The sequence below is a fragment of the Pipistrellus kuhlii genome, unplaced genomic scaffold (assembly GCF_014108245.1).
Source record: "Pipistrellus kuhlii isolate mPipKuh1 unplaced genomic scaffold, mPipKuh1.p scaffold_m20_p_2, whole genome shotgun sequence".
Classification (NCBI taxonomy): domain Eukaryota; kingdom Metazoa; phylum Chordata; class Mammalia; order Chiroptera; family Vespertilionidae; genus Pipistrellus; species Pipistrellus kuhlii.
This window is the reverse complement of record NW_023425515.1, coordinates 178,884,413-178,907,678: the sequence shown is the minus strand read 5'-3', so window position 1 is coordinate 178,907,678 and position 23,266 is coordinate 178,884,413. Positions and strand designations below refer to the sequence as shown.

General features: G+C 35.9%; 1 protein-coding gene across 2 annotated transcripts in view; it reads left to right on the top strand.

The window, feature by feature from the left end:
• The window catches only part of EPB41 (erythrocyte membrane protein band 4.1), a 151,721-nt gene that overhangs the window by 36,851 nt on the left and 91,604 nt on the right, over positions 1–23,266 (top strand). Inside the window, exon 1 of one of the 2 annotated variants that reach the window (XM_045584945.1) lies at positions 22,369–22,390. The exons of the other annotated variant lie outside the window; for it this stretch is intronic. The gene's annotated coding sequence lies outside the window, so the exon portion shown is untranslated. Of the gene's footprint in view, positions 1–22,368; positions 22,391–23,266 lie in introns of those variants that run through there. 2 annotated transcript variants of the gene reach the window in all.

Sequence of the window (23,266 nt, the reverse complement as noted above, 5' to 3'; positions counted from 1 at the left end):
TTACTTCTTAGTAAATTATTATTGTATAATAAACATATTTTAAGAATTAGATTTAGCCGAAGCCGGTTTGGCTCAGTGGTAGAGCGTCGGTCTGCGGACTGAAAGGTCCCAGGTTCGATTCCGGTCAAGGGCATGTACAGTGGTTGCGGGCACATCCCCGGTAGGGGGTGTGCAAGAGGCAACTGGTCGATGTTTCTCTCTCATCGACGTTTCTAGCTCTCTCTCTCCCTTCCTCTCTGTAAAAAATCAATAAAATATATTAAAAAAAGAAAAAGAATTAGATTTTAAAATTTTAGGAAAAAAATTCTAAATCACATTGAAAATTAAAATCGAATCCAAATTTAATTATCGGTCTGGTAATTTACTTCTTAGTAAATTATTATTGCATAATATACTATTCTACTACTTTCCTGAAGCAGCTACATTTTCCAACCCTGACACCCATGTTCCAGGCTATTTTTTCCTTTATCTATGGGATTACTCTGTTTGGATATTTTGGCATCACCTCTCTCCATCATTTGTCTATCCAATATCTTATTTTTTGCTAGTCATTATACTAGAAATAAGGATTTCATAGCTGAACTAGACACAATTTTTACGCTAAAGGAAAACACCAAAGTGGGAATAGCTCTGTAAGGAGATATGCACAGAGTATTTTGGGATTACAGAGAAGAAAAACCAAGGAAGAAAAAGCAGATTCTACTAGATCAAGTGACTTTTGAATAGATTTTTTTGAAGGACACATGAGAATTAGCCAGTTTAGCTGGAAAGGAGCGTGTGTGAAAAGCTTTTCAGATAGAAGGAATTGTAAATACAAAGGCACAAAAAGGTGAAACATGTTTGGAGAAGTGTGAGAGTACATGATATGGAGAGAGATGAAGTGAGAAATCAGATTATGAAGAATCATGGAAGCAATTATTAAGGAGTTTAAACATTATTCTGAAACATGGTGAGTGATAAGCAGATTATATTATTGAAAGATTATTCTGGTAGTTCTATGAAGAATGAATGGGAGAGGACTGAACTGGAGGCAGAAAACTAAATATAAGACTACTACCCAGTTTCCCCGAAAATAAGATGGTGTCTTATATTAATTTTTTCTCCCAAAGTTGTGCTAGGTCTTATTTTCAGGGGATGTCTTATCTTTCCATGCGCTAGATCTTATTTTCGGAGGATGTCTTATTTTCGGGGAAACACGGTATGTTAAATAAGAACAAAGATTATCAAGACTTGAATCTGGATTGTGACAGTTGGAAGAAGTGAGATATAAGAGATTTAGGAGTTAGGTTAAATTTCACTTGAGGATACATTGATTGTGTGAAGTGAGGACAACTAGGTTTTTTTTTGAGCGGCAGGGCTTCTGATTAGGTTTGCTTCTTATATAATGGTAACCTTACCATTTTGCACTTCTCTGAAATACTCCATACTTTGTGATTTCTTTTTAAATCTCACCCTTCCTTGCTAGACTGTAAGACTACTAGTGGCCCAGTGCATGAAATTTGTGCACGGGAGTGGGGGTGTCCCTCAGCCCAGCCTGCACCTTCCCCAATCTGGACCTGGCAGTCCGGACATCCCTCTCACAATCTGGTACTGCTGGCTCCTAATTGCTCACATGCTTGCCTGCCAAGTGCCTCCCCTGCAGGCCTGATTGCCCCCAACTGTCCCCCCCTGCGGGCATGCTCACCCCCAAATGCCCTCCCCGCCAGCCTGCTCACTCCCCAATTGGCCTGATCACCCCTAACTGCCTCTGCCTCGGCCCCACCACCATGGCTTTGTCTGGAAGGATGTCTGGAAGGTCTGATCTAATTAGCATATTGCCCTTTTATTAGTATAGATGAGGACAAGAATATATATTTATTCAGGTGACCGGCTTTTACTGGGTAAATGAATGAATGAAGAAATAATGGTGCTGCAGTACAAGCTAACTACAGGAGGAGGAAGCTGTTTAAAGAAGGGGAAAGGGAGATATTCAGTAGGTATTCTAAGGCCAGCCTCACTTTTCCAGTCTTGCCTTTCCTGTTTCATTGTTTTGTTTTATGTTTATAATGTCAATAATATTTTTCTCTTTCTCAGACTTCAAAACATCTGTTTAATATTCCACTTGTTTATCTCCTTCAGCCATCATATTTTCTTTGTCATCCGTTTCTATTATGTCTTTCATTTTAATATGTCTTGTATTTGTTATGTTTGCATTCTCACTGACAAAGCACTAACTCAGACCATTAACTTAAAAAAAAAAAAAAAAGTGAACTGACTGCAATAAGTTTAGAAACAGCAGGGAAACTGAAGGCTGGTGATACCCAGACCTACTGAGAGTTTACTAGCTGACAGGCATTGCTCTAAACACTTTAGATTGAAAATATATATATATATATATCTTTTTATTGATTTCAGAGAGGAAGAGAGAGGGAGAGAAAGATAGAAACATCATGATGAGAGAGAATCATTGACTGGCTGCCTCCTGCATGCCCCTCACTGAGGATTGAGCACACAACCTGGGCATGTGCCCTGACTGAGAATGGAACCGTGACCTCCTGGTTCATTGGCTGAAGCTCAACCATTGAGCCACACCACCCGGGCTCACTTTATTGATTGTGTCCTTAGAAGCACAAAAGTTTCTAATTTTGGTGAAGTCTAATCAAATTTTTTTTATTGCTTGTGCTTTTGGTGTAACATCTAAGAAACCATTGCCTAATCCAGTGGTTGGCAAACTCATTAGACCACAGAGTCAAATATCAACAGTACAACGATTGAAATTTCTTTTGAGAGCCAAATTTTTTAAACTTAAACTATATAGGTAGGTACATTGTTATTAACTTAATTAGGGTACATGGTATTTTGTGGAAGAGCCACATTCAAGGGGCCAAAGAGCTGCATGTGGCTCGAGAGCCACAGTTTGCCGACCACTAGCCTAATCTAAGTCATGGAAATATATATACTGATGTTTTCTTCTAAGAGCTTTATAGTTTTAACTCTTACATTCATATCTTTGATCTATTTTGAGTTGTTTTTATATTATATGAGGCAGCAGTCCAGATTTATTTTTTTCCATGTCCCAACACTGTTCTAGTTTGGTTAAGAATTATATTTAAGTTATTCTGGTCCTAAATAGGGAAACGAAAATAGTCAGAGATTGGCCATATGTTGTGTAACCAAAAAAAAAATAAAAAAAATTGCAACTGTCTGATGTGATATGCCAAGAAATATGCATTCGAATATTCAATGTGTTGCTTGATAAGGAAATGAAAGCATGACATTTACTTTTCTTACTGGGGACGTTTCACGTCTGAAGATCTTAATGAATTACCCTTTACTCTTGTAGTATGGGATATGAAAAGCACATACAATGTCATTAAATGATTATTTTGGTTTTCAGGACATATTTCACAGTTTTTGATTGAATTCCTGATGGTCACATTTGGTGTGGAGACAAATGATGAGGAAGAATGAGTTGTATGTGGTTGTAAGCAGTCTATTAGATGAGTATCCTTTGGAGGAAGAACTTTTAAAAATATATATATTTTATTGATTTTTTACAAAGAAGAAGGGAGAGGGATAGAGACTTAGAAACATTGATGGGAGAGAAACATCAATCAGCTGCCTCTTGCACACCTCCTACTGGGGATGTGCCTGCAACCAAGGTATATGCCCTTGATCAGAATTGAACCTGATGCTATCTACTGAGCCAAACCAGTTAGGACTGGAAGAACTGTTTTTAATGAGTATGCAATGAGTTAGAAAGTACCTCAATTGCGCTATTAATTTATCAGCAGAGATAATTTTTCTGCAAAGAAGATTCATAGAAATAAGTGACTTAAAATGCCTTTCACTGTGATTTTAAAAGCAGTAAATAGTTGTGGAGTATTAGAAAGTGTGGGCAATAAAGAAAAGTATAAAGACAAAACTAAAAATGACCTATAATTTTACCAAACAACAATAAAACTATAGACATATTAATGGTATTCCTTTCTGAACTTTAATATTCTTCATTTGATGAGGACATATAGAGCTTTATGGATTTCATATCCCCAACCCCTCCCATTCTGATACTTTTAACTCTTTATTCTTCTTTTAATTATAATAGGAATATTAACTCAGTTTATTGGAAGAAAAGAGAAAAGAAAAGAAAAAGTTTATTTTCTACTTACGGATAGGAGTATAGGTTTCAGTCCTGGTCAGTGAGACAAACAAACAATCTGATGCTAGCTTGGTAAAAGCTTTCTTTGATTCTAAGGAATAAAATCAAGATTTCAAAGCTAATTTGGAAAAAAATCCAGAATACAATTCTATTTATAAGTCAATTAATCTGGACTGATGAATCTCAGAGGGACTTGGGAAGAGATTAATTCAAGAACTTATATGCATATATGCTAACCATGGACACAGACAATAGTTTGGTGAAGACTTGGGTCGGCGCAGGGTGGAGGAGGTTAATGGGGGAAAAAGAGGGAGATCTGTAATACTTTCAATAATAAAGATAATTTTTTAAAAGTCTATAAACTTGGGGGTAATAAAAATAGTTCGTACTAGTGATGATATGAGCTAAATTGGTGCTGAGTATGCTATAATTGACTTTGTGACCATATAGTTCCCTCTTGTTACTTGGTTAGTTATTTGTTGATAATCATATGCGTACAATTACTTAATAATATGTGTATCTGAGGAAAACTGCACCTGGGACACAAGTCATCTTTTTTAAAAAAAAGTCATATTAATAAAGATGGTGTGTACGTCTCATTAAAGCTATGCCTAGTTTAGTTAATGTTTGTTTATGATGATGGGTCCTTAGTGTTTGCAGTTTAGAATTTTTATTCATTTATTTTAAACATTTTTATTCATTTATTTTTTGTTAATCCTCACCTGAGGACACTTTTTCCACCAATTTTTTAGAGAGAGTGGAAAGGAGGGAGGGAGAGGGGAGAGAGAGAAACATGATGTAAGAGAGAGACATTGATTGATTGCATCCCACATGCACCCAGACTATGTTGGGGATCGAATAGACCTAAGACAGTATCTTTTACACTGCAACGTAGCATAAATCTAGAGTTATGAGTTTCCTAACTCTAAAAGAAGTAAGGTCTTGTGCACCAGTAGAGTATCTCAGGTATATGTATTTAATGTTCTGAGTTGTTTTTTTTTTAAATTTTCTAAGTTAGAAAATGGGTTAAAGTTATTGGATTGATGTGCATTGTGAGGTTATTGTTAGAATACTAGTATATGTTAATATAACGTTAGAATAGTGTATCTTTACATTTTAATTGCCTGTTTTAGAGGGGTTCCTTAAATAGGTTTGACAACAAAATTAGAAAATAAATTTGCTTTTAATAATATCAATCTTATTGGGCTGGCTGAATTAGATTGACATTTAAAATTAGTCAAGATTTGCCAGAGATGTAGTAGTGTTGATTGGTATAGTCTCATTTTGTTAGATGACCTCAGACTGCTTTTATACTTGTAAATCAGTCAGAATGTCCATTGTGACTGTGACAGGAGATTGGCATGGTATGGATTATGGAAATCTATCTCTGAAGAAGATGAATTTATGTCTTTCAAATAAGTATTGTGAATAAATGTCAGAATAAAAATGGTGCTGACACAGATTTGGGTTTTTGATAATGTGTAATATTTTATTTCTTTCATAAATGCTTGTAGCATTTTACTAATAAATATAATACTTTTATGCTTGAGAAGAACCTTAAAGTTATCTATTTTAACTTCTTATTCAAAACAGACATCTCCCCTGCTATCTTACCTACCCATAGCCATTAAATTGGAAATTGGCAAAATGTGGACATTAACAATTCAGGATAACTAGGCATGATGTGAAAATTTTGGATATTTGATATTTTAGAGCTCACTTTTTATTTTGGTGTGTTGATTTCCACTAGATTAAATTTTTTAAGTAAAAATAATTATAATTCGAATAATACTTGATTATAATTTTACTTGCAATAATGACTCCACTGTTCCTTTCATTTTGGTAGCAACTGCATTTTATTTCATGCTGTACTCCTTCCTCTCTCCAGTATTCAGCATGTAACTTTAACTAATAAAAATCAAGTCATGAAGAAGATATCTAGCTGGTTTAAATCTCAAAGGACTGTTCTAGAGTTCTCTGTCCTACTTCATGCTCTTTGAAACATTCAGGACATTTATAAGGGTAAACAATGTTCATGGTTACGTCAGGTGTTTTGTGTTTTAATATGGAATGAAGTAAATTCATACAAAAGGAAAGAGGTAGAGAAGTCTACATTATGGCTGAAAGGAAAGATTTTGAGTATGGAGAGAATATGCAGAGAGTAGTAGAAAAAAAGTGAGAAGATGGAGGGTGAGTAATTAATTATTCAGGAATGGGAATGGAACAGCTGTGGGTGTGTACCAAAGGGAAGGCCAAATTAATGGGTAAATGTAACTTTAAATTCTTTTCTTAACTATGAATCTCAAATAGGCCTCTTAATTTCTCAAGGATGAATAGTTTTCTTTTTGTTAGAAACAACTAGGGACTCTTTTAGTGTTTGGTTGTCATTAAAAATATAGTTATTTTAGATATTCCACATAATAGGTTGGTCATCTTAATGTTTAATTTTAGTATATTTCATATTAATTCTTCTTAATCAGCAAAATTGTTTTAATCAATTTAGTATAATGATGAAAATGCATTTTGACTTGCTATAAGTTGAAGTTATATAATAATTACGATTTTTTCATGTTCTTTTTAAACATTCCCCTGATTCCTTATAAGACATTCTTGTGGAAATTGTCACATCTTAGCTTTTATATTATTCATACTGTAGAAATTATATTTTTTATGTCTCAAATCATGTGGAAATTTTATTTCTTTAAGAGAAATTTTACAGGTACTCTGAGAGAAAACAAATCAACAGTTCTTAGAAAGCTGCTAAGGACAGTACTATATTTACTTGTGTTATGTGGTGAGAATTGGTTATTGATGATGAAGCAGCAACTATTTGCGTGTAGCAAGAATGGAATTTCTTTTTTATTTAAATCAGCATAGTATTCTTATACACTATTTTATGTTTATTATGTGACATTTGATACATTAAAATAATACATAAAACATGAAATGTAATTTAGAAAGTATAGTAAAAGGAATACCTATAGACCTATAATCCAACTTAAGAACTAGGACACTACCAGTTCTATTAAATCTATCAATGTTATAAATTGCTGAAGGGGGTTCTTTAGGAAGAGGAAGAAAATAAAGATAAAAATTATGAACAACAAATATGTAACTATCAACAAGTGAATCTAAAAACCAAGGGAATTAAAAAATCTGATGAACAATATTAACTGGTGAATATAATATTGTAGAATCAGAGGTATGGAAGGGGAGTGGACTGGCGATTCTGGGGGAAAAGAGGAGTGGGGGGTGTGGGAAGAAACTGAACATAAACTGCACCTATGGATGAGGACAATGGGGGGAGGGGAAAGGGCAGAGGGAGGGGTGGTAACCTGGTGGAGGGGAGCAATGGAGGGGAAAAAATGAACTTTTGTAATAATATGAACAATAAAGATTTATTTAAAAAAAATCTAGTAATGTTTTCCTCCCTCCCCTATCATTTCCTTGCCTTCCCCTCAGGGATAATTGCTGTGATGCAGGTTGTAATTTACATTTATTTTAAAAACTAGGGGCCCAGTGCGTGAATTTGTGTACCTTGAAAGGAACTGTGGGCTATAAGGCTGCAGTGGGTATTGGGGTGGGGATCCGTGCCCTTGCCTGGCTCCTCCTGCCATGGCCCCTGGTCTCCTGTCTGCTGGCATCCCGGCTCTCGTTGCAGCCACTCCCACTGATGGCATGGAGTGATTGGGGCCGGTGCTATATTCTATATATATGCCCTTAGAAATATATCATTTACTTTTGCTTATGTTATTGTATGTAATTATAGCTGATTAACTTTTACTATAGTATAAGTAAAAGTTTTTCATTGTGTAGCTATTTCACAATTAATTTATTCATTTTCCTGATGATAGCCATTGCAATGCTGCAATGAACATTGCATTCTTGCACATGTCTACTTGTATGTGTGAGATGTGTGTGTGTGTGTGTGTGTGTGTGTATGTGTGTTGTGTGTTGGGTATATAGGCATGCATTAGCACATCATGGTTTCTCTAAAGTAGATTTTTATGAGTAGAATTACTGGGTCATAGACTATACATGATCAGTCTTAAAGATAATACCAGGTATGGTACTAAGCGGTAGAATTTAATAATCAAAACAACCCTAACTATCAACAGTTTAATAAAGGAATTGTGGCATGGAGATGTTAAATGTCCAAGAAGCCACATAAGTAGCAAGTTATCTGAACAGGGTTAGATTCATGTTTAACTTTAGACCAGACCCTTAATCAGTATATTATGGTAAGTGCTCATAATCAGATTTTAGATATAACTGCGATGCTTTTTAATGTGAACATTTGTCATAGATCTAATTTAGAGATTTTATTCTATGTGTATATTATGTGTATATTAAATAAAAAACTTCCATAGTTTCATGAAATTAGGAAACTAGTTTCATTCTCAATTGTGTTCTGCCAGCCTTAACATATGGCTTCCATTCTGAAGGTCATCAGATGGCAGCTTATATCCCGGTGAGCATCTGCATCCTAGGCAAGACAGTAGGGGGGAGGGTAAAAGGCCAAAGGACAATGACTTTCATTTATAGCCCACTGGCAAACTCTTTACCTGTAAGGATAGCTGGGAAATGTAGCCTTTTAGTTGGGCACATTCTGCCTTTAATTATATGGGGATTTTATTAATAAGAGAGAGAAATCTTGGATAGGTACCGAGCAGTTTCTGCACATTACATCAAGGCCAAGTGAAGAAAGTTGTACCTCTTCCATTTACAAAGGATGATATTATAGTTGTTGATCTTTAATTATTGAGAAAACGTGTTTATAAAAACCTACCTCTACTTCTAGCTGTAATTACTAATCATGTTTGAACCTGATATCAGGTTGAACATTAGGTTGTGTCACATTAAATTTTATTTTTAAATTATCCCAATGTATTGGTGCTTAGAAATAGGGTAGGGACTAAGGAAGAAACCTAAAACAAACAAACAAACAAAACATAACAAAAAAAACAAAAAAACCCCCAACAAAACACACACACACACACACACACACACAAAACAACAACAAAAAACCCTAAAAAACTAAGAGATTTGATGTATGTTGGAGGAATTGAAGCAGGAGACTAAAAGGAGTACAATATTGGGTGGAAACAAATCAGAAAAAATTTGAGTGAGAGGATCACTTCTAAGGGAATTTAGCCTAGGCAGACAGACATTGTCTAGAAAAAGACACTAGTTGATGGATATTTCTTGAAACAGGAAGTTATTTAAAGATTAGTGTTATCTGCTCAGTGGTAGAGTGTCTGCGGACTGAAAGGTCCCAGGTTCGATTTCCGTCAGGGGCATGTACAATACATTGGTTGCGGGCACATCCCCGGTAGGGGGTGTGCAAGAGGCAGCTGGTCGATGTTTCTCTCTCATCAACATTTCTAGCTCTCTATCCCTCTCTCCTCCTCTCTCTAAAAAATCAATATATATATATATATATATATATATATATATATATATATATATATATATATAAAAGATTAGTGTTATCTACCCTTTGAAGTAAACCTATGGAGAAACAAACAGAGGTGACCTTGTCTCCTCACTGATGAGGACTGCTGAGAAAAAGATGTCTAGTTCATATTAGGGATACAAGCAAGGATAAGGGTAGAAGGAACACAAAATTGTAGTCTATATTAAAGATAATATAGACCTAAATTGAATTGTATAATGGGACAGATAATTTACTATATGATGTGGTAAATTAAATTTTCTTCTGTCCATGGAGTAGAGGGGCACTTTTTCTTCCTAGCATTCAAAGTGATAGATGCTCATTGTAGTAAATCTGGAAAATCATGAAAAGGAGAAAGAAAGACATCCTTCCATAGGAAGGTAACTACCGTTACTTTTAGTATATTCTTAAAATAGAATATTTTATTTTTAAATATATTTTATTGATTTTTTTTTTTTTTTTTACAGAGAGGAAGGGAGAGGGATAGAGAGTTAGAAACATCCATGAGAGAGAAACATCGGTCAGCTGCCTCCTGCACACCCCCCACTGGGGATTGCCCCACAACCAAGGTACATGCCCTTGACTGGAATCGAACCCAGGACCCTTCAATCCGCAGGCCAACCGGTTTTGGCTAAAATAGTATATTTTAAAATATACTATATCCATATAATGGTATAAGATCATTAGTTATGTAAATTATGTACATTTTGGAGGGTAAGTATTTTCACAAGGGCTGCTATCTTGAAGTTTTTCTCTTTTTTTTGGTCAGTTTTGTGTTTTTTAAATAAATATGTTGTGTAAATCAGGATGAAGATAAAGATTTTAACTTGCCTTTTCGTGGAAACATTGTGACAGATTTTATGTGGGACCTCAGCTGTGGTTTCGCCACCACCCCATTTAGGAAGGAGTTGATGGAGTGGCCCTCGGGAAGAGAGCATCTGTGTACACACTATAACCATTTATTAATGCCTGGGGCAGCTGAGTCCGAACCGGACACTGGTTATTTCCTTAGAGAATTGAAAATACTTAAGAAAACTGAGCAGCTCACAAGAATGTACTTTAGTCATCTCTTTAAATTGCAAAGTACAGTATGTAGATTTGTGTTTTAAGTTCTAAAAGTCCTAAATAGTCTTATTTTTAATGTTTTCCTGACTTCAGTATTTTAGGCAATACACAGAAAAAATGTTTTTTTCACAGTTTTGCCAATCTCTTTTAACTTTATTTAGTTTAAAACTTTAAAATTTTGGATAATTTGAAATATATGTAATAGGATAATTGACAGTGTACGATAATGCATCCCAAGTACTCATCACCAGCCTTAACTCATAGCCAGTCAGATTTCATTTCTATCTTCTACCTGCTTTTCTTCCTCTTGGGTTATTTTGAAGCGTATCCAGGACGTACCATTTTATCTGATAATAATTTGGTATTTCTTTAAAGATAAGTATGCTTCAAACATAATTATAATGCTATTATTGCAGTTAAAATTAGCAGCAATTATTCAATACCAGATATCCATTTAGTGTTCAAATTTCCAATAGTCTGAAATACATTTTTTACTTGTTGATAATTTGTTTGAGTTAGAATTCATTGCAGTTGATTGATATATTTCCTCAGTGTCTTTAACCCATAGGATTCTTTTTATATCTCTCTTTTTCTTATTCTTTGGTTTTTGAAGAAATTGGGTCATTTATTTTGTAAATTTTCTGCTTTTCTGGATTTTTGTCTATGTCAGTTCCATGGGAGGGCTTTACAGGCTTCTTTGTTCTTTGTATTTACTGTAAATTGGCAGTTGATACTAGACATCATGTAATCTTAAAATGAAGAAAGAAAAACTATGGTGTTTTTTTTTTCCATCTCAAGGTTTGCAATTAGTCAGCTGACTTGAGAAACTCCTGCTACCCAGGACCAGAGGAAGAATAGATAAAATGGCATGCTCTCTTTGGATCTCCTGTTTAATGCCAGGCACATTTATGTTTAAAAAGGAAGCCTGATCAAAGAACTGACAGATTGAACCATTTTCCAATCACATGAGTGTTGATTTAATGATTCATTAAGACAAAACAAATTTTTAATAAAAAATTTTTAAAGTATATTTATATTAGTTAAATCTCATTTTCTTCTTGTAGAGTTAATAAAGAGGAGATAGACACCATGGTATAAAGCAGAGGATCTTAAACTTTAGCAATGATTTTGATGTGCATCCCAGATTGAGAACTGCTATTGTAATTGTTTAATTCATCCCTCTATATTTTCTTTTTACCAAGATACGCTCATTCCTTTTCCATTTAAAATATTATAGGCTTTTGAAATTGTTATAAATGAGGCACACATTATGGAAGATTCATAGTTTTACACTGTGCTTTTATTGTCACAGTAGATGCCATAGTTAAAAAAGGGCAAAAGTGAAAAACAAAGCTGTTGGTACCTCTCCTTGACAAATCAGCATTGATGCCCTTGCTTGCTGCAAAGCATAACTGTTATTTCAAGATGATTAGTGTTTCCCAAAGGGAGACTGACAATAATTTGATCTGAGGATACCTCAAAGCAGGGAACCCCTCTGTGTAGTATTAGATCCTGAACTTTTCATTAACCATTATGTGTGTGAGCCAATGATGAGTGATGACATCTCAATCACATTTAGAGTAGAATCTTACAGATTAGATTGCCAGTTAGTGTGATCCAAATTTTTGTTCTTTAATAACAACTTCTGAGGAGAGGCTCTAACTTCATGCAACATATTTCTACTTTGCCCTTCACAGGCTTAAAAATTTTAGGGTTTTAAAATCTTTTGCCAACTTGAAAAACATGCACAAGAGAGATGAAGACTCCCTATGTTTAAGCCATGTTCAGTTTAGTATAAAAGCAACTTTATTCAGTAATTCCTGTGTGTTACTGTCAGCAAAAACATGGGTTATATACAGTTCCAATTCAAGGAGTACAGTCTCATGAGGTGATTTTCAACCTTAAGGTTGAGATTTTCAACCTTAATTAATCTTTTATTTTCAGTCTCAAATCAGTCTCATCGGGTAAAATATTTTAGTGGATCTTCATGTGATAGTAGCTATAATTTTGGTAATTATTAACTAACAAAATACATGACAAAACTATTATAAGTCATTAAATGTTTTACCAGTTTTTAAAAAAAATATATTTAATTGATTTTTTACAGAGAGGAAGGGAGAGAGATAGAGAGCCAGAAACGTCGATGAGAGAGAAACATCGACCAGCCGCCTCCTACACAGTCCCCACCGGGGATGTGCCCGCAACCAATGTACATGCCCTTGACCGGAATCGAACCTGGGACCTTTCAGTCCGCAGACCGATGCTCTACCACTGAGCCAAACTGGTTTCGGCGATAAGTCATTAAATGTTTTCAATGTAGTTTGATTTTGTTAATTGTAACAGCATCTATGTACATTTGAAGAATAGTAGTATATATGGGAACCATTATTTAGTCTGTGGGCAATATTGGTGTATATGACTTTTCGGACCCTTTATTATAGCTCCAAACCTCCGTGGCCCTTACTTTAAATGAAGTAAGTTCATCATTGTAGTTACTAGTAATAATACGTACTAATGCAAGCATGTAGGTCAATTACAATTATATTTATACATGAGTGAAGGAATTTTCATTCATGTTGCCGTAGTGGGAAAGGGACGTCTTTTATTCCTACTTGAATTTTACTTGTAAATTAAATGTTTAACAGATGAGGTGTTTTTTTTTTTCTTTCTTTCTTCAATTTGATAATGTATTTTACTTGACTCTCCTCCATTTACTGAAAGGGGGTGGGTTGAAGCTTGACAAGGTTATTGATAAGCTGTGGAGAAGACTGAGTGAAAGGTGATGCTGGGTGGGAGTCTGAGGAGACTGATGGTGAAGGGAATGGAGAACAGGAACCAGAGCCTTCATATATAGCAGTCTAACTGTCTTAAGAAGCACTAATTAATTTGGCTGAAAAACTATGACTTTACAGCAAAACCACAGTAAACTGTCATGTAGCAAACACCCCAACTTTTGTAGTAATTTGTAAAAAAAAATATTTCCTTGACAAATGTGGTTTACGTACTAAGGTCTGCTTTAGAACCTGCATTCATAATTTTACTCAGTCTCAACTAGGTAGTTTCCCTTCTTGCAGTTGGCTTGTGTGTGCAATAAGAGAAAGGATGAATCAATCTGCAGTCAATGTTGAGTCAGTCACAGCTGCCAAGTTAAGTGCTCTCATTTAGCTAATGAAGGCTTGCATGTGTAAAATATTCCTAATTTGTTAGGAACACACATGGCTGTGTGTGTATACATGTCATTGTGCTGTAGGCTGCTCTTTATTAGAAAAATACAGGTCCCCATAGGGTGCTAATTATGGCTTTGGCTAGCAAGCTGCAGAAAGGCAAATAACAAAGGCAAGGGGAAAATATAGAGGAGGGGAGAGAGAATCGGGCTTTGCTGTTTTACACCTCTAGTATAAATGAGACATGGTGTGAGTAAACACAGCTGTATGGAAAAATTGGTTTTTAAGAATTGAAAGTAACTGCCACTTATTCAGCAGACCTGTACTGCAGGTCTCTAAGAACATGAACTTTTTCTTGAAATTTAGAGAGCTGTCACGGATTGAGCTATTTATTTCTTGGAAAGTTGCTTGACAGATGAATCTCTGTGTTGGGTTGCAATCAGTGTTACTAATACTGCCTTTATGCAACATATAACCACAAATAAACTTGAGGAATTGCATGATTAAAGAATTACATGTAAAGGTTTAATATTTACATTTCTATAAAAATAACTCACAATAGGAATCTTCTAAAATATTCTTTATTTTGAATTTATTATGCAACACCTCTGACTAGGTACTGTGGGAAATACAGACATTTAGGATATAAACTCTGCCTTCAAGGAGTTTGCAGTTTAGTAATACACAAAATATTGGAGAAAGCATTTAATGAAATGCTGGGTAATGTGGTATGAACAAGCTCTCTAAATTTCACGGAGAGGAAGAGAGACGATAGAGAGCTAGAGTTAAGGAACAGTTTCCTGGAAGAGCTGCAACTTGAGCTTGGCCTTGAAATATTGAATAGTATAACAATTCTATAGGCAAGACATGAAGAAAGCATTGCTTAAGAAAGACTAAGATGGGTGGAAGTGTGGCTGGATCTGAAGTAAGTCAGCCTTTAAATGGGTTGGTGTGTATTCTTGGTGTGTATCCTATATAAGGATACACACACATATCCTTCCTATATAATAAAAGCCTAATGTGCAAAGTGTTCAACCGGGAGTTCTACTGCTTGCTATGATGTGCGCTGACCACCAGGGGGCGGCGTGGAACATGGCAGATGTCAGCAATGTGGAGCTGGCAGTAGGCAGCAGAGGAAGCTCTGCCAGCCCCAATGGACCCTGTTGAGAGCAGGAATGGAGCAAGATGGTGGAGCAGGTGAGTGGGTAGCGCCAGGCCAAGGCAGGTGAAAGCAGGCCTTACAGATCACCCTGCAGGAGGTGACCAAAAGTAGCAGTGGAGGTGGGGGGCGGGGCTGCCACCCGCCTACCAGGTGCTGAGGGAGCCAGGTCCATCTCCCCACATGTGTAGGCAGGATGAGGGGGCGGTATCAGGCCATGGCGGGGTGCCAGGTGGGATTGTGGGGCTGCGAGCGTGGGCATGGGAACTGTGGCCCGATCCCATCAGGCCACCCCAAGGGACCCTACCTGTGCGTGAATTCATGCACCGGCCTCCAGTATATATGTATGTATGTGTATGTAGATATTTAATCCTCACCCAAGGATATGCTTTATTATTGATTTGTGTGTGAGAGAGAGAGACATCAGTATGGTAGAGAAACATCTTTTGGTTGCCTCATATACAAGTCCTGACTGGGGATCAAACCCACAAACAAGATATGTGCCTGACCGGAAACAAACCCACCATCTTTTGCTGTATGGGATAGTGCTCCAACCAGTTGAGCCACCCAGCCAATGCAAGAATATTTTTGTAATATACTGTTGTTTTTAAGAATGAATCTTTAAAAATGGCCCTTTTTGTTTTTTGGGAAAATATCAGTTTGACTGAATGTTTATAATTATGTGAACCCGTGCTGTTCCCGCAGTTCTTCATACCCTCTTTACACTCCTCTGTTTTGATTCTCTTCACCTGTACCTAGTTGAAGTTGCTGTTATAATTTTGGCAAATAACCTTTCTGTACTTGTTTGAATTTTCTAACCAGGAGCAGGTATTACTTTTTTAAAAAAAAGGGTCAACAGGTATTATCTGATTAGAGGGATTGCAGAATTATTTTTATTTTCTTCTCTTTATAAAAGAATTAATGTTTTTAAAAATTGTATGCAATCTTTGAATAAAACCTGTGGCATTTACAAAGAAAAATACTATGCAACTATTAAAAACAATGAGCTGAAAAAATGTGCACTATATCCTAATTAAATAAAGACACTTAAATGGAGGGATTAATTATGACGGAAGGGTTAGAGGAAGTTTTGTGGAATACATGGCATTTTGGCAGGGCCTTAAAGGAGGGTTAGAATTTCAGAAGGTGGATATGCAGACAAAGGGTATTAAAGAGAGCAAAAGGGCAGAAGCGATGGAAACTCAGGTTTATTTAGGAAATTCAGTATTTCCAGGTGACACCGGTGGGAAAAGAGAACGGTAAGGACAAATCACAGTCAAGCTGAGGTGCTGTGGACAAGGAGTTTGGGTTTTAGACTGGAGCGACTATAGAGCCTTTAAAAGTTAGATCTCTCAATAAATATAGGGTGTCCTAAAAATGTCTACGCACACTTTGAATAATTATAAAGGCAGTGTTTATTAAAATACATTTCATTTTCAAAATTGAGCTGTCAGCTGTTAAAGTGTTAATTTCATTTGGGGGACACACTATATTTGTTATCTGAATGAATGAAAGAGTGACATGTTTAAGTCTTTGTTTTAGGAAAATAGCTTTGGTAGCAGGAGGAACTGGAAATAATGGCAGGTTATTTGTAATATTCTTGAGTGAATTAGTGCAGGAACAGTAAAAATGGAAACAAGTAGGTAGATGAAGAGGTAGAATCAAAAGGATTTGGCAACTGACTGAATTTAACTAATTTGGTACATGACGGGGAATAGAAGAATCCAAGGTTTTGAGTTTGAGAAAACAGGAGCTACATTCTTCCTGCCTTCTTGAATAAAGTATATGGAGTTGCCATTTTTTTAAATTGCTAATTTTGGGTTGTTATGAACAGCAATAAAGATCTTAAACTTTGTAGGATTTCTTTTCACTTGTTTGGTGGTGCCCTTGGGAAGCGTAGAAGAAAAAAATTTTAGGAACTCTAACTTATGTATTTTCTCCTTATTTACTTGTGCTTTAGCTGTCATTATCTAAGAAACCCTTACTTCATCCCAGGTCATGAATATTTACATTTATGTTTTCTTTTAAGAGTTTTATAGTTTTAGTTTCTAAATATATTAGGACCTAATGCATTTTGAGTTAAATTTTGTATATGGTATAAGGTCCAGGTCCAAATTCCTGATATTGTTCTTGTGGCAATAATTCTATTACCAGCCGAAACCAGTTTGGCTCAGTGGATAGAGTGTCCGTCTGCGGACTGGAAGGTCCCAGGTTCGATTCTGGTTAAGGGCATGTACATTGGTTGCAGGCACATCCTCGGTAGGGGGTGTGCAGGAGGCAGCTGGCCAATGTTTCTTTCTCATCCTTGTTTCTAGCTCTCTATCCCTCTGCTTTCCTCTCTCTAAAAATAAATAAAATATTTTTTTTAAAAAGCAAAATTAAAAAAAAATTATATTACCAGACACACAGGAATCACATATTTTAAAATTAGTGAATGAGTTTGTTTGAATTAGTGAGTTTTTTATATTGCTTATAATTTTTTTTAAAGAAATTTATCTAGTTGTTTTTTAAAAATATATATATATTATTGATTTTTTAGAAAGGAAGAGAGAGGGATAGAGAGTTAGAAACATCGATGAGAGAGGATCATCGATCAGCTGCCTCTTGCACACCCCCTATTGGGGATGTGCCCACCACCTAGGTTCATGCCCTTGACCGGAATCGAACCCGGGACCTTTCAGTCCTCAGGCCAACGCTCTATTCGCTGAGCCAAACCAGTCTTGGCTATATTGCTTATAATTATAACTTTAATTTTTACTTTCCTCAAAGAAGGAAGAAGAAAACTATTTTGTTGTTTTATTATGGAAAAAAAGCTGTTTTTATATTGTAACTAGAATCCCAGCACTCGAAATCACGCAGCACTGCCCACCCACACTCACAGCCCCACCCATCCTCGCTGGTCTTTGGTCATTATGGAGTTAGGGCCACAGGCCTTTATAATATAGATTCTCATTGGCCTCCAAAGAGAATTTTTTTATACTGTTTAAAAATTTTTATGAAACCTAAATAATTCAGGGAAGCAGTTTATAATTACTTTTAAAAATTTTTTGAAGTTAATTCTTGATAGAAAGAAATCCTTTTGGGGTATTATTACTTAAAAAAATAGGTGTAATCTGGAGACTGTATCAAAGAGAAGAATGAATCAGATGTAGATATAGAATGAGTTAACAGTGTTTCTAGCATTTAGTTTGGTGCATGATCCTCTTGGCAGTATTGAAACACAATCTTATTTTTTCAGAGCACATATAAATAAAAATGACCTAGAAGTTAGGTAGGAATGGCTTGGCTTACTTCTCTCTGGACTCAGACTCCTGGGATCTGACCCAGAACTATGCACCCTTAGGGACTCTAAGGTCATTGCCATTTGCATTGATTCTCATCACTCTAATTTCTTTTGAGTGTTACCTTTGTTAGGTACACAACAAAATATTTGGAGTAAACTTGAGTATTTTTAAGGCATTGGCATATTAATTTACTTAAGTGGCTAGGCAATAAAAAATGTAGCTAATTGTTTTATATTATAATTAAATTACAAAAACATTTGCCTTATGATGGGATGTTTTTCTTTAAAACAGTGAGTATTACTTAAAAAAAAACTTTAGAAAAGTAATACAAAGTTTCTGATATTGATTATTGCCCATTATTAATTTATTTTAAAAGGAGTTACTATATCCACATCTCAAGTCTCTGAATAACTTCAATAAATAAATAAGCTTTTTGTATTCTTTAGTATGGCTGGACTCTGAATTTCTTTGACTTACATGCATCTTTTGTCTTTTATCTTGAGGAAAATAGTTGTTGGGCATTAAGCATATTAAGATCAGTTTATTTTATTCATTTGCTCATTTATTGGTACAGCATTCTAAGTACCAGATATGAAGCAATGAGCAAGATAGGTAAAATCTTTTGCTTCAATGAAGTTTGCATTTTTCTAGTGGGGTAAGGAAAAACTATATAGTGTGTCATTAAAGAATAAGGGCAGAGAAAATTAAAGGAAAAGGAAAAAAAAGTGCAGGGGTTGTTTCCAATTTTAGGCAGGAGAGGTGGTAGAAAAGATTTTGGCTTTTATTTAGAGAATTTACTTCAGTTTTCAGTTTAGAATTAAGTTATACAATTGAATTCATATAAGAACTTAGTTCTGATTTCAATTATTTAGGAAAATGTATTTGACTCCAAGTGCCATATATGAAATAAAGATACTGATATTCTGGAATCTATCTGGAGGAGGGCTAAAATAGATTTCACAAAATCCATATGTTGAAGTTATTCCAGTAATGTGAAGCTTTAGTCTTTTACTCTTTCTTAGTCCTTAACTTTTATTTTAGACACAATTTTAACACACTTGGCTATTGGCTTCCTAGTCAATGGTAGAAGAGGAGATATTGGGAGCTACTTTTTGGCAGGCCACCTTGACATCAGCAAGAAATGTGAGTTAATTTTGCAAATGGACAAACAGGAAAACTATTAAAGGCTAATAAAAAAATTAAAAAATAAAGTACTCAGGTATTCTCATGACAGAGCTTACTATCCCTACAGACTTTTGTAGCCCTGAGGACATTATTATTGCATAGTATTATACTTGAGATTCATAATGATGACTAAAATCAATAAAGGTTTAATTATGTTCTACTAGAGGCCTGGTGCACAAAAATTTGTGCACTGGGCTGGGGGTTCCTCAGCCAGGCCTGCACCCTCTCACAGTCCAAGAGCCCTAGAGGGATGTCCACCTGCCAGCTTAGGCCTTCTCCCAGAGAGATCGGGCCTAAGCTGGCAGACATCCCTTGGGCAGCCTGAAACCCCTTGTGGGATATCCCAGGGAGCAGGCCTAAGCCACAGTCGGACATTCCCACCGCCACTGTGCTCGAAGCTGTCAGCCTGGCTTGTGGCTAAGCGGAGCTCCCCCCCGTGGAAGCACACTGACCACCAGGGACAGCTCCTGTGTTAAGTGTCTGCCCCCTGGTGGTCAGTGTGTGTCATAGCGACCAGTTGTTCCTGGTCGTTCTGCTGTTAGACTCAATTTGCATATTACCCTTTTATTATATAGGACTAGAGGCCTGTTGCACAAAGATTTGTGCAATAGGCCTTCCTTCCCCTGGCAGCCAGCACCAGTTTTCCTCTGGCATCTGTGAGTCAGGCCTTTGCTCCAGCCGGAGCCTTTAGTCTTCTCTGCTTTGGCCAGAATGCTGCTCCTGTAGCTCTCTCTATACCTTCCCCTCCTCCTCAGAGCAGGTGTCCCGCTCCGCTGGGCTGCTCTGCACCTGAGTATGCAAATTAATCTGTTGTCTTTGTTGGGTTAATTTGCATACCCGCCCCTGATTGGCTGTTGGGTGTCACAGAGGCACAGTTAATTTGCATATTTCTATTTTCTTAGTGTAGATAGGTTTTTAAAATGCAATAAGTCCATTTTGTAATGGTTTCCATTCAGAATGATTAAATTAATACTTAAAAGAAGTAAAATTCCGTTCTATGGAAAATGATTTCTTTTAATCTCATATCTTTCTGTGATGTTTAGATATTTTAGGGGTAGTGTATTCTGAGAGGGCCTGAGTGGTGTACTTTTAGATTATTTCCAGACATTGTTTCAGTATAAGCTTGAATTCTATGGATATATATTTGGTCTTCCTAGAAGGAGATGAGTAAGCATTTGTTTATTTAAAAATATCTATAAATGAGTTGATTCAACAGTGTTAGTTACCATAGAAATGACTTAAAATAAAAAGCAACTTGAAAATAGCATGTTCATACTGATATTCCTGATTCACTCAGTATCTCAAGTATTCTTTAAAAGTCTACATAAGGAGTAGTTAGTTTAAGGTTCAAATAATTTTGGAAGGATAGAGGAGAATCACAAAATAACTCTTGTATATTTTAAATGACCATTTTAACCTGAAAACCATGTTAGTGGTTGTCCTGTTTTTTCTACAAGTATTAATTGTGTGATTTAATTCTAAAGGAAAGCCACTCTCCTGTGATTTTGAGGGGATTGATTTTATTGTGGAACAACTATTCTTTAGCATACTTTTTGAAACTTCAGTATTTGAACTTTTTTTTCTTTATGTCCGAAAGAATGCCACTGGATTTTGTTGTCTGATTAGAGAAGTAAAAGGGCCTTTTTCTTTTATTTTTCCCCCTCCAGATTCTAACCTAAATGGTAATTCTGACTTTAAAATAAGGCTTTGCCCTGTCCACATAGCATCTACCTGATAAGCCAAAGTTGCATGTTCTATCCCAGGTCAGGGCATATATAAAAATCAACTAATGAATCCATAAATAAGTGGAACAACAAATCAATGTAGCTCTCTTTTTTAAGCAATATTTTTTTTAATTTAAAATAAAGCCTTAAAGAAAAAAAACCAATTGCATCACTAACTTACTGTTTCTTTTGGTTTGGTCCTTACTTTCCTTCCTGTAAAATCTTAGCATTGGATGGGATCTTAAAGATCAATTAATGTAAGGACCTATTTAATGGAAGAATCCTTTCTCTGATATCCATAATACAATAGATGATCATTCAGCTTCTGAGTGAATATTTCCGTTGACAATAAGCTCACTATTCCTAATCAGACCACTTAAATATTGGATATCTTGAATTATTTGGAATTTCTTGTACTTTATTGGGATGAAGAATGTGTCTCTGTAATTTCCACAGACGAATCTGAGTTCTGCTCTTAGGAATCACAAAGAATTTGGCAACTCCTGAAATTTGTGAGGGCCACAATCAAGTCCCTGCTTTGGATTCTCTTTTTCTAGGCTAAGCATTCTAATATATTTTACTTATTTATCTTATGATGTGCTCTCAAATTCAATCCTTTATTTCTTCTTCAGACAGATTCTGGTTTCTTTTAAATAAACTGTCGAGAAACGAATGTATAAGTTTTAAGATGTAATATAAATAATGAGAACTGAGGGATTGTTACTTTCCATGATCTTTTGCATTGAGAGCGAAGCCCAGGAAGTCGGGGACTGTGTTTGTCTTTCTCACTGTTGTAGCCCCACTAACCATATTATATAGAACATAATAATGTCCTCAGAAAATATATGTTGATGAGTCAAATAAGTGCTGTGGTTCCTATAAACCTAGAAAGCAGTCAAGTTTGTTAGCTACTTTAGAATTTGATCTCTGGAGCATGTTCAATCAAGACCTTAACATCTTTTTCTAAACTACCTTCAGCCTGTACATGTATAATTAATATTGTTAAACCTAAATGCTTCTTTTTCTTTATATGAATTCATCTTCTGAGCAAATATTTATTGAGTACTTACAGTGTTCTGTGCTAGTACTTGATTCTGTACGAGGTGGCACAAGTTCTGTGCTAGGTACTAGGAATACTGTGGAAACAGCCTTTCTGTCATGGTCATGGATATTACAATGTAGATGATGGTGCAGTGGAGAAACAGATATCACACAGGTAAAAAAAAACAACTGTTTTTATACACTGAGAGAATTCTGTGAAGGAAGTAAATAGGTTCTGGAATAGAGGACTGGGAAGTGACTTACGGGGAGAGTTTTGTAGATGTTAGGGAAGTCAAGGAAGATTGAGGAGGACTTATTCTACTGGGAACTTGAATTATAAGAAGAAACCAGACTTGTTGCAAGGGATGGGGTGTGTTCCAGTCTAAGAAAATGGCATGTACCAATGATTTAAGGCAGGAAAGTACTTGGCTGTTGTGACTAGAGCATAGAGGCAAGGGAGAAAATAGAACAGGGTGAGGTTGTTGAGCTCATTCAAGGATCTGTAGTTCAGTGAGAAGTGAAAGAAGCTTGCACAAACATGGTAGCAGTAGAGAAGAAGAAAAGTGGGCTGATTCTATCAATAAATATATTTTGGAGGTAAACTCTATAGGATTAACAGATAGATTTTATTGGGAAGGGAAATGGAGAAGACTGAGACAAGGATGATGCTTATGTATCTGGTCTGAGCTACTGGCTGGTATGATTGAACAATTTACTGGGACAGGAAGAGAGAATCGAGTTTACTTTGGGGCATGTGTTTTGAGATGCCTGTGAGATACCCATCTCTCTTCCCTGTCTTTTCTATTTTGTTTGTATTGCTATCCTTCCTTTATTAAGCTGTTTATTAGAGTGGGTCAAGGAAGGTGTAATATAAAAATGACAGACTCAGACATGAAACTGCTTGGGTTAATGAGAAGTATAATAAAAATAAGCTGGAGAATAAGCATGTTAATGAAAATGAGGGCAACAGTCATTCTTAAGCTTTGGTTGCAAAGGCTTTTCAAATTTCTCTGCTCAGTATTTGTTTCCACTTCCCTAGGGATTCCCATTG